General features: G+C 38.7%; 1 pseudogene; it reads right to left on the bottom strand.

Moving 5' to 3' along the window:
* Positions 1-4,351: 4,351 nt before the first annotated feature.
* On the bottom strand, positions 4,352-7,161 carry LOC110192870 (large ribosomal subunit protein eL42-like; annotated as a pseudogene).
* Between the last annotated feature and the right edge of the window lie 5,812 nt (positions 7,162-12,973).

Here is a 12,973-nt window from a genome sequence, read left to right on the forward strand (position 1 = left end):
CTTTTATAAGCATTAAATTATTTTTTTGTATGACCAACCAAATTTGCTTAGTAATAATTTACACTCAAATTCATTTCTCCATATTAAATACCAAAATAATTTTTCAGACGTTTCTAAGTCCTCAGGATTTAAAAAAATTAATCTATTCATTTTTATTTGCTTTTCCTCTTATATAGTTGTAGTTACCATAAACTATTCTTCTGGTTCTAGTCTCCCCCTACCCCCCATTTTGTATTACTTCACAAATGTCTTTCCAAAATTCTTTATATTCCTTATACTTGGTCTTAATTGCATTATAATATTCCATCATATTAATGTTTTTGCCTTTCTTTGCATCCCTAGCATTTAACACAGTGCCTGGCATAAAGTAGATGCATAATAAATGCTTTCTTATTGATTTAATGTAATATAATTAACTGAATCATTTCCTTATTGTTGAACATTTAGGTTATTTCCAGTTTTCTTTGCAATTACATATAATGCTGTTATGAAAATTTATGAAATCTTAAAACAAAGGGTTTTATTTTTCTTAATATATTTTAATTGATTTTGTTAAATGGTTGCTGTGTACTTTGTTCTCAAAAAGGACCAAAATGACATCACTATGCTAGAATCAAGTTACAGTGGGTCTGACTGTGGCTGATCAGACCGATACAAACTCAGAATGGTCTACCACAGGTTGGGCACAAATAGTCCAAGTGAACATTTGGGGTGGATTCTCTAAATTCGTGCATCTTGCATTTCTTTTGAGCTACTTCAAACTATGTGCTCTATTTTGTTAAATATTTCCATGTGTATTAAATTAAAAAATAATACTCTAAAATTGGGTTTTGTTTTCTAACTCATTCTTTGATTCAGTTTCTTTTTAATTAGTGAATTCATCTCATTAACAGTCAAGGAGAGAATCAGTGGAGAAATAGTCGAACAAACTGTGGAGTGATTGGAATATTATTGTGCTTTTGGAAATGACGAATTAAGAATTCAGAAAAACCCTACAACACTTGTATGAACTTATATAAAGTGAAGTAAGCAGAGCTTGAAGAATAGTTTACATAATGACCACAATAATATAAATGAAAACACTATTAAAAGGCTTCCAATCATATGATGAAACAGCCCTCTCTCCTGTCAGCAAGGAGGTGGGTAATCTATAGGTACAGAATGAATTCTACATTTTCTTACTTAGATAATGTATTTGTTTTGCTTGACTTAGCTTATTTGTTATAAGGCATGTGACTTACGGAGGAAGGATTTGGGAGGTGATGCTGATGTAAAAAAAAGAAAATATCAATAAAACTTTAAAAAAAACCCAAGGAGACACAGGCTGTTGTGGGGGCTAGAGAATCAGTCAGGAAGACATGTGTTCAAGACCTATGTCCAACACATCCTAGCTGTGTGACCATACATTTAATCTCTTATTTCCCAAAGGAACTCTTTAAAGCTATAGTTTCTCATCTGTATCAGTGGAGGACATTAGGTGTCCTCACACTGATGAAATCACAGGTCTGGACCAAAAATAAGTCCACAAAAAATTCTGAAAATTATAATTGCTAAGATTGGCTTTCTCTCCACTGCACACTATTGTTACTTGTTGCTTTTTCTCAGCATAAGATTTCAGGCTTCCTGTTACATTTTTAACAATCCAACCTCATTCCCTGCTGCCCACGCCAAACACAGATAAAGCTTATCTAGTTTGTAACAGTACAATTTTAATCAAATCCTACTCCTTTCTCTGCTCATATCAAACAGACATCCTGGGATTCTACTTTTCAGGATATAATCCCTTAAAAATTGTCTTTGTTTATTCAATCTTCTCCACGATCCTAAATAGGAATATGTGCTTTGGAAAATATTCTCTTCCATACTTCCCCGCCCCCCCCATCTCTTTGATTAATCTTTACTTGTGGTGTTCAATTTATTTTCATTGTTAAAAATTGTATTGATTTTGCATTTTTACAAAACAATTAAGAAAAACCTACCTACTCAGAGATCCTGTCAGGTGATGGAAGCAATATTCCACATTCATATTCCTCCACCTCTCTGCTGAAAGAAGGAAACTATATTTCATTGTCTTCCAAGATTAGCCAACATATTTTAATCCTGGTTCGGTTTTCTTTTCTTTTATCAGTTCTTACAGTTTCCCCATATTTTCTGAAGTCATCATGCTCATAATTTCTTATGATGTAATGCCCAATTTTAAGAAATATTATTATTTCATTTCTTCAACCTCTTCTAGTCAGCCCTTCAGATGATCTAATTCTGCCTAAACTCCTTTCAAGGAATTCTTCCCTCAAATTCCCAGCCTTTGCTTTTCAGGGACCCTTATACCAATGGTGATTTAAGAACTACAATAGACATTGCCTCCTTATTGTATTTTAACATTGAGTTCTATTTTACTTTTTAATTGCACTCAATTCTAAATTACCTTTCTAAAGTTGCATTTGCTTGGTCAAATTGTATTTTTAAAACCCTGTACAATTCTAGATTTCTCATCAAGAAGTAAAATTTCTGACCTCATTAAAGAGCCAATTTTCCCATGGTATAGTATTCTCACTGTTTCAGAATAGATAATTTTTAGATGCACACGAATTTCTCTTCCTTTTTTAGCACATCACATTTCAGCATATTCTTTCATTCTTGTCCTTAAAAGTAACACTCCTAATCCAGCATTGTCTTATTCCTCTTCTAGATTAAATTTAGGGGGTTATTGGGTTCAAGGTGCTCTTTGGTTCTAACACTCCTAAAAGATGTATAGTTCAGGAGGTTCCGCTGGCATATTACCTTTATAATAGTCATCCAGAGGATACAATTAGCTCAAAGGGAAGAAGGGTAGAAAGGGATAAGCATTTATATAGAGGGTCTGGTAGAGGCCAGGGATTGTGCTAAGCGCTTTGTAAATATTATCTCATTTGATACAACAACCCTTAGAGTTAAGTGCTGTTGTTATCTATTTTACTTTTGAGGAAACTGAGGCAAAGAGGTTAAATAACTTTCCCAAGGCCACCCAGCTAAGTAAAGGTCTGAGGCAAGATTTGAACTCAGATCTTTCTGACTCCAGCTGAGCCCAGCACTTTATGGCCTGTGCCATCTGTCTGCCCCCCAAGCCATCTACTGAAATGGCATCATAAGAAAAGTAGCTATAAAACATTCGCCTACTATGCCAAAAAGTGCACTCCCCTACAACTCTATAAAGTACTAGTGGGAAGAGTATGTATGTATGTATGTATAGTTTCCATTCATAGAGAACACACATGGCTCAAGAAATTCATACCTTCAGCACTGCAGGGCCCCAATGTCCTTTTCCACCATAAACAATATTTCTGCTGAGCAGGTACTCATCTGGATTTCCTAGGCCTGTCTCTGTAGCTCAAATTTTACTGTTCTGGCTCAAAAAGCTCTATCAGTTTTGTGCCTTGATTGGGAATAGTGTCTCCTGCTAAGCAAGTACCTCCATTACAAGATGCCATGATGGATGAATTAGCAGGAGAAGAAGAGAGGAAACCCCTCCTGCCTTAGGTGTGGAACAGTTCCCTCTCAAGGGTTGGGTCCTTCTTTCACGGCTAGCTCTCCACTCACAGTGCTCACAGTCATCAGAGCTATCTCCTGCCTTAATTCTCTATCTTGTTGTCTGTCCTTCATCCTAGAAGAGGACCGTGACATCAGGAAGATGATGCCATGACTTGCGAGTGAGTTGGATTTAAGTGAAAGAGAGCTGTGCAGTGTCACCAGCCTGACTTTCTCCTCTCGAGCCATCTGGGTCCAGTGGCCAGATCTAGATCAGGAGGACTGGAGATGGCCCCGGATGAAGTGGGAGACCAAGGTCTTTCCCAGGTCTCTGTTTGACTGAGGCAACTTCCATTCAGTGATTAAGGCTAGGTAAGAGATGAGGCAAAGAATGGCCTCTTTTATCTAGTTAAAAAAAAAATCAATCTGGGAAGGGGAAGACCTGCAGGGTTTCTGGGCAAAACAGAAAACAATCCGCTATCTACATTCACTCTGAACAATCAGGGTCCAAACAATGACCCTGTAGGCTTGGGCTGGGACCTACTGTTGGCCAATCAAATTCTCCATCTGGAGCAGAGGTTTCCAAACTTATTTGGCCTACTGCCCCCTTTTAAAAAAAATTACCCAGCATCCTCCTGGAAATCTACTTTCTTTAACCCTTTAATTTTTTTTTTAAATTTGCATCGTTTAAAAAATATATTATTTTTTAAAAATGCATCTCAAATTTTTTTTAGGAAAACAACATTTATTAAGCACCTTTAGTGTGATACGACCAAAATACAACCCAATAACCCTCTAAATTTAATCTAGAAGTGGAATAAGACAATGCCGGATTAGGGGTGTTACTTTTAAGGACAAGAATGGAAAAGTATGCTGAGGATGTGATCAGCCACATCCACAAGAACTTTTTCTCTGGGGGGGAAAAGCTTCACATGGTTTTCCTCAAGCCTCTTCCTTTCCAAGACAGAAGACACAAAACCAAGGGATGGAGTGAAACTCAGAGCTGGATCACTTGGTCCGCTCTCTTCTTATCTCCTCCCAGTTCAAAAATGCTTATACCCTTTCATAGCAAGCATCTTCTCAGACCTGCAGCTGGGTTCCACACGTTCAAGCCTCAGTACAATCTTTTCTGTGGTCTTTGCCTGTTTCCAGAAAATTGGTTTTGTTTGACCATCGGAGCCACTCTGCTTCTGATCATCTAGCCTTTTGCGCATCCTTGCCTTTCTTGGACTGGATCACTTTGTGAGGCTAGTGCTTGCTGCACTTTTTGCAGAAAGTTCTTTGGGTTTTAGGGACATTCAACGAAGGGCAGAGGGGCGCTTCCAACTGGGCTTCTCTGATATCCAGGCTACTGGTATCCTTTGGCCCAGCACTCACAGGTGAGCAGTTGGTCACAACTAAATGAGCTGAACAAGACCACTAGCTTCAAAGAATGATGGTAGAAGACTGCAGCTTCACTTGATGCATCTCAAATTTAATCATTTATTGTAAATTTGTGGGTTTTCTTCCTGCATTGAAATTTTGATGTTGCAATATTGCATCATGTAACTATGGTATTGTAAACAAGTCATTACACACATATTCCTGCCGTTGCATGCACCAACACTTGTTTATTAAGAGCTGTCGGTGAACTTGACCCACTGATCTGTTGTAATTTGCATTTTGTGTATTTGTTTGGGTTTTTTTTTTTATTTTTAGGCAATTGGGGTTAGGAGACTTGCCCAGGGTCACACAGCTAGTACGTATCAAGTGTTTGGTCTGAGGGCAGATTTGAACTCTGGTCCTCCTGACTTCAGGGCCGGTGCTCTATCCACTGCGCCACCTAGCTGCCCCTTGTGTATTTATTTGGAAAATAACGTAATCACTATGAATTTAACTTTGTTACACAACAGATGAAACTTATGGCTTTTCAAAATTTTCTTATCTTCTTTCCTTATGCTTCCACCGCCCTCTTATTTTTATTCAATGCCCCCCAACTGCACCCGACACTACTACTGCCTCCCTGGATCATTCCAGCACCCTTCCAGGGGGTACTTTATCACTCACTTTGGGAACCTATGAATTTTCTAGAATTAGTTAATAAAGAGTTACCAAGGGTAGGGCTGCTCTTTTGGCTAACCAATGGCTAGTTGTTAATTCCATCAAATATGATCAGAAATCTTCATACCTTGTAAAGGGTTAATGAAGTATAAATACTATATACTTAACAGCTTATAGTCTCTTTTATGTTCTGGAATTTCATTAACTGGGCTGAGGCCAAGTGGGAAGTCAATGAACCAGGTATTTTCCTGAACAACTTCCATCCCTTTCCCTATTTAAAAACAAAAAAAAAATTTTTTTTCTGTGTCAAATCCCTGTAGTTTTAGGATGTCAAACTTTTATCCTTTGTCTGGCTTTTAAAGCCCTTTACAACCCTGCCGCTTTCTACCTTTCCAGTCCTCTTACATTTTACTCTCCTCCCTGTGCTCCAGGCCTTCTGTTCTTCTTTGCACATAAACATTTCTTTTCGGGGCTGTTGTTGCCCACGCCTGGAATGCTCTCCCTCCTCACTTCCAACCTCCTGGTGTCTCTAGATTTCTTCCAAGTTCAGCTTGAATATCACCTTCTTCAACAGGCCTCTTCCCAGATCCCTACTGCTAGTGCTTTGCCTCTGAGGTTGCCTCTCAGTTCCAGTTGCCACATCTTATATGGATATAGTTGTTTGCACAGATGTCTTCCCCACTAGAATGTGAGCTCCTAGAGGACAGGAATGTGTTTTTGCCATCCTTTGTATTCCCAGAGCTTAGCACATAGAGAGCTCTTAATAAATGCTTTAAGTGCTGTTGAGGCTGACTTGAGTGCAGGGACTAAAGCTTTTTGTATTTGTATCCCCAGTGCTTAGCACAATACTTGATACACACTTAATAAATTCTTTTTCATTCATAATAAATGATTGCTGATTGATTAATTGATTAATTCTGAGAGTGGCAGAGCTAAGAGTGAGCCAAGAATACAGAAAGGGAAGCCACAGCTATTAATGGCTGTCTTGGGGCTGAGGCACATGTGGTGGCAGACAGTCCTAAATGTATAAGCAAGTAGTTCTTATCCTAACTAATCCTAAATGCAAGGAGACTTAAAATAGTGAACTCTTCAATTAACAAACCAGGCACAATCTTACAGCATTAGGGATACAAAAACAATGAAAAGACCCTGCTCTCAAGGAGTTCGCATTCTGTCAGTTGTGATGAAACTTTATATATGTAATGATATACAGAATAAATACAAAGTAATTTAATACAAAATACTTTGGAAAAGAGGGCGCCAGTTGTTACGGAGATGAGGAAACTTGATGTCTGAGATGTGTCTAGAAGGAATTTTGGGGGTCTATGAAGTGAATCCTTATATAAAACTGAAGCTGTTCTTCAGAGCTCCCTCTTCTCTCTCCTCATCTCACATCACCCAGACACCTTCTGATACTCTCTCTTCCTTCACTCTTATCTCACATGAAGAAGTAGTGGCCCTTCTCCTTGTCAGGACAGACCCCTCTACCCGTACAAGTGATGCCCTTCCAGCTGGTCTCCTCCAGCAGATTACCCCCTCTATCATCACCACTCTGTCATTTATCTTCAATTCTCCCTTCCTACTGGCTACCTCCTTACTGCCTACAAACACACCCATGTCTCCCATATCCTCAAAAATATCTCAACTGATCTGTCCATTCCACAATCTCTTGTCTCACATCCCTTCCCCCTTTTGTGGCCAGACTCCTTGAGAAGGCCATCTACAGATGGTGATTCTACCTCCTTTCTTCTACTCTTTACAATTTGACTTCAGACCTCTCTGTTCTCTCCAGTTACCAATGATCTTCTAATTTCAAAATCTAATGGCCTTTTCTCCATCCTGATGCTTCATGACCTCTGTGCAGCCTTCGACACTGTCAGTCACCCTCTTCTTTCTAGGTTTTCATGACATTACTCTATCCTGGTTCTCTTCCTACCTGTCTGCTCCTTCTTGGGCAGCCAGGAGGTGCAGTGGATACAGCCTTGGGCCTTAAGTTTGGAAGACTTGAATTCAAATCCATTTGCTAGCTGTGTGACCCTGGACAAGTTACCTGTTTCTTCAACTATAAAATGGACATAATAACAGCAACTACTGTGAAGAGTTATTGTAAGGCTTAAATGAGATAATATTTGTGAAGTGCTTAACATTAACACAGTGCCTGACACATACGTGCTATATAAATGCTTATTCCCTTTCCACTTCTCAGTTCCCTTTACTCTGTCCAGGTCATACCCACTAACTGTGGGGGTTCTCCAGAGTTCCGGGTTGTCTTTTCTCTCTGTATTATATATATATATATATATATATATATATATATATATATATATATATATATATATATATATATATATACTATTTCACTTGGTGACTTTAATCAGTATACATGGATTCAATTATCATCTCTATGCTGATGATTCTTAAATCTACTTATCCAGACCTCTCTCCTAACTTCCGGTTTCTCATCTGAAGCTCCAATTGCCTTTTCAACACATCTTAAACTGGATATCCCACAGATATCTTAAAACCTTAATCTTAAAGCCTCAAACTCACTATCTTTCTTTTCCAACTTCCCTATTACTATCAAGGGCACTACCACCCTTCTTATCACCCAGGCTTGTAATCTAAGTGTCATCCTTGACTCTGGACACTCACTCATCTCCTTATATCCAATCAGTTACCAAGTCCTGGTGACTCTACCTTGATAACAATGTCTTATATGTCGCCTTATCTCCTATAATACTATCACCTACCCGCTAAAGGCCCTCATCACCTCAAGCCTAGACTACTGCAATGGTTGGATGCAAAGGTTAGACTCCCTACCTTGTCTCTCCTCACTCCAATTCATCCTCCACTCAGCTATTAATCTTCCTAAAGCACAGGTCTGACTATGTCACCCTCTCCCCATGCCCATTTCAACAAACTCCAGTGGTTCCCTATTATCTCTGGGATCAAATATAAAATCTTCTGCTTGGCATTCAAAGCTCTTCACAACCTGTGCTCCTCCTACCTTTCCAGTCTTCTTACACTTCATTCCCCACCATATACTGTCATCTAGTGACACTGGCCTTTTTGCTGTTCCTTGAATAGGATACTCCATCTCTCAACTCTTTACATTTTCAGTCGCTGTCTCCAGTGCCTGAAATCTCTCCCTCATCTCCATCTCCTGGTTCTTCTGGCTTCAAGTCCCAGCTAAAACCCTGTCTTCTACAAGTAGCCTTAATGCTAGTGCCTTCCTTAGTTGATTATCTTCAATTTACCCTAAATATATGTTGTTTATACATGTTTATTTTCATGTTGTTTCTCTCATTAGATTGTGAGCTCCTTGAGAACAAAGACATTTAACACAGTGACTGGCACAGACTGGAATTCAATAAGTGCATATTGCCTGACTGGTGAGGAGGAAGTGCATTCCAGAGAGGGGAGACTGTCTGTAAAAAAGCAAGGAGAGAAGATATAGTGTATCAAGTGAGCAACAGCGAAAAGGATATTTTGCTATCATATAGATTGTGGGGAGGGAAGTGATGTATGAGAAGACTGGAACGATTGGTTATTGTCAGGTGAGAAAGGATTTTAAAAGCCAAACAGAGTTTGTATTTTTCTCCTAGAGGCAATTGGGATCCACTGGAATTTAATGAGCAGAAGAAGACTGACACAGTCAGATTTGAGTTTAAGGACACTTACTTTGGCTGCTGTAAGGAGAATGGACTAGAGCTTGATTGAAAGGATTTATGGCAAGGAGATCTCACTGCAGTAGTCTACGTGAGAAGTGATGAGGGCCTCTATTAAGGTGGTGGCTGTGAGAGATACTGAGGAGATAGAAATGAAAAGGTTTGGCCTCTGCCTGGATATGTGGAATACTGGTGAGTAAGGATTCAAGAATATCAAAGTTAGGAACCTGGGAGAATGGAAAAGCACTGCTGTACTTGACAGAAATGGAGAAGTTTAGTAGAGAGGAGGGCTTTAGGGGAAAGGGAATACATTCTGCTGGGGTAATTTGAGTTTGAGATGTCTCGGGGCTATCTAGTTTGAAATGTCCAATAAGCAGTTGGTGACTTAATACTGGAGCTCAGGAGAGAGAATAAAGCTGCAAGCATAGATCTGTGATTTATCTAAATAGAAATGATAATCAAAACTACTGGAACTGATAAAGTTATTAAGGAAAATACAGAGAAAGAGAAGAGGGTCCTTGGACAGTCTTGGGGTATACCACATTTAGGGTTGTGAGCAGATCAATGGTGTCAAATTCAAATAGAAAAGGGGCAAATAACCATAAATAAGGATCCTTGCTGGCAGCTATTGACTTAGAAAACCACATACTAACATTATCTATGTTCCATTGTAATTTTATTTTGCTAAGTATTTCCCAAGTACATTTTTATCTGGTTCAGGCTGTGGAGTGTTACAGCCTGTAATTCCATGGAAAGCTGAGTGTTTGACACCTCTGACAGAGATGATAAACAAGCAAAGATGACTAGGGAGCAATGAGAAAGGTGGAAGGAGAACCCAAAGGGGACTAACACAGTCTAACATAGTAGCCAAGATTAAGGCCCACCTCTAATGCAGGAAAGAAATCAGTGTTGTCAGGAAGTCTCGCAGCCCTCCCTTTTGGAAGATCCTACCATATGACTCATAGCACTGGAGAAGGGAGTAGGTCTGGGTTGTTACTCCATCGAGGTGTAGCCAGTGGATTAGAGTCCTGGGTCCAGACTCAAATCCCGCCTCTGACATTTAATAACGTCAGTGTGACCAAATAAATTGACCACGCTAAATCTAGACTAAGGTTTAAGTTTCTTCATCTTTATAAAGCAGGGATCTCCTTAATGTGGACCTCAGCTTATTAATGCTCATGGCTCTTTGAGGCTCAATTATCTATTCAGATCCATTCATCTGAGTTCTTTATAATGACTTTCACAAGACCAAACCAGAAGATGCATAAATTCAAAGCAAAATTATTTAATAAACAAATACCTGACTTAGTCACAAGTTCTTCCCTAAAGCTGCTACCTTCACAACTTCAAAAATGAGGGTGCAAGTCCAGTCTACCACTAAAACCCACTGCTTCTCCAACACTGTGGGAGAGAGAGACACACAGGCAGTTCATTTAATTTATGCACTGATGATGCAACATTGAATGTGAGGTGAGCTGTGCTTATAATTACCTCTCCTTTACTCTTTGCCTGGAAGGATACAGAGTTCTGCTGGCCAGGCCCTGACATACTAAAACCTCTTACTTCTCCACCATACCTCATTCTTTTTGGTTGTCTATAAATGCCAGAGCTCAGGACATGGCTGCCATTCTTTCTCAACCTTATCCATCCTTATATATTCAACCCCAACCCCACCTAGGTATATTAACCATTCTACCCCTGGGAGACTTTCTTCTCTTTAAATTGTATGTGTTAAGTTAAAGCTCTCATAGTCAAAGTACATAAGGAACAAATTCACATTTGTAAGACCAAAAGAAATGTCCAAATTGATAAATGGTCAAAGGATATGACTAGGCAGTTTCCTCCCCCCCCCCCCACTTAATAGTGTTTTATTTTTTCCAATTACATGTCAAGATAGTTTTCAACATTCAATTCTACAAGACTTTGAGTTCCAATTTTTTTTTCTCCCTCCCTTCCCTTTCCCCTCCCCAAGACAGCATGCAATCTGATATAAGCTATACGTGTACAATCATATTAAACATTTCCACATTAGTCATGTTGTAAAAGAAGAATCAGAACAAAAGGGAAAAACCATGAGAAAGAAAAAACAAGAGCAGAAAAAAAAGAAAGAAAAAATAGTATGCTTCAATATGCATTCAGATTCCATAGTTCTTTCTACGGATGTGGATAGCATTTTCCTTTTGGAATTGTCTGAGATCACTGTATTGCTGAAAAGACCTAACTCTGTAAAAGTTGGTCATCACACAGTGTTGCTGTTACTGTGTACAACATTCTCCTGGTTCTGCTCACTTCACTCAGCATCACTTCATGTAAGTCTTTCCAGGTTTTTCTGAAATCTGCCTGCTCAGCATTTCTTTTAGAACAATAGTATTCCATAACATTCATATACCACAATTTGTTCAGTCATTCCCCAATTGATAGGCATCCCTTCAATTTCCAATTCTTTGCTACCACAAAAGAGCTGCTATAAATATTTTTGTACATGTGGGTCAGGATCTCTTTGGGATACAGACCTAGTAGTGGCACTGCTGGATCAAAAGGTAGGCAGTTTTATAGCCCTTTGCTCACAGTTCCAAATTGCTCTCCAGAATGGTTGGATCAGTTCACAACTCCACCAACAATGTATTAGTGTTCAAGTTTTCCCACATCTTCTCCAACATTTATCATTTTCCTTTTTTTGTCATGTTAGCCAATCTGATAGGTGTGAGGTGAACCTCAGAGTTGTTTTAATTTGCATTTCTCTAATCAATAGTGATTTAAAGCATTTTTTTCATATGACTATAGATAGCTTTAATTTCTTCATCTAAAAACCGATGCAAATGATTAACAATCACATGAAAAAATGCTCCAAATCTATAGAATTAGAGAGATGCAAATTAAAATAAATCAACTTCTATATCCAATCCATCAGATGGGAAAAGATGACAAAATAGGAAAATAACAAATATTGGAAGGGCTAAGGGAAAAATAGACACATTGCAATGCATTGTTGGAGTTGTGAATTGGTCCAGCCAGTAGGGAAGGCAATTTCAAACTGTTCCTAAAAAAAGTTGCTAAATATGTATGCACTTTGATCCAGTTATTCCACTGTTGGTAAAACTTATAGAAACTGATGAGTGGAGTGAATTTCACTAGAACAATTTATACGATGACAACATTATAAAACAACTTTGAAACACATTAAGAGTTCTGATCAATGCAATGATAAACCAAAATGCCAAAAGACTGAAGATGAAATGTGTTCTATACTTCCTACCAGACAGGTGGAAGAATTAAAATACAGAATGAGACGAAAATTTTCGACACGGCCAGTGCAGGAATTGTTTTGCTGGGCTATGCAAATGTTATGAAGATACTATTTTTTATTGTTCTATGGGGAGGTGGTGGGAGAGTTAATTAATGCTTGCAAAAACGAAAAACAAAACAAAACAAATTGCATTCTAGAACTGCATCTACTTAATTATGCTAAGTTATGCCATGAAACAAAGCTTCCACACTGCCTCCTGAGAGGTATAGTCCAAAGAGACCACAGGTCTATATATAGATCTGGTCCTTCCCCATACATATAATAAGGCTAATAATACCCTTGTCTTAGAGGGTGGTTGTCAGGTTCAATTGAAATAATGTATTAAAACACTGCAAATTTCAAAGTGCAATATAAGTCCCAGTTATTGTTATTATTTCAATTTGGGACTATGCAGATGGAGCAGCATACATGGCTTTCTCTTAAGGGAGCCTGGGAATCTCTTCCTCTCGTTTCT

The sequence above is a fragment of the Phascolarctos cinereus genome, unplaced genomic scaffold (assembly GCF_003287225.1).
Source record: "Phascolarctos cinereus isolate Bilbo 61053 unplaced genomic scaffold, phaCin_HiC Scaffold_2;HRSCAF=192, whole genome shotgun sequence".
In the NCBI taxonomy this organism is placed as follows: Eukaryota; Metazoa; Chordata; class Mammalia; order Diprotodontia; family Phascolarctidae; genus Phascolarctos; species Phascolarctos cinereus.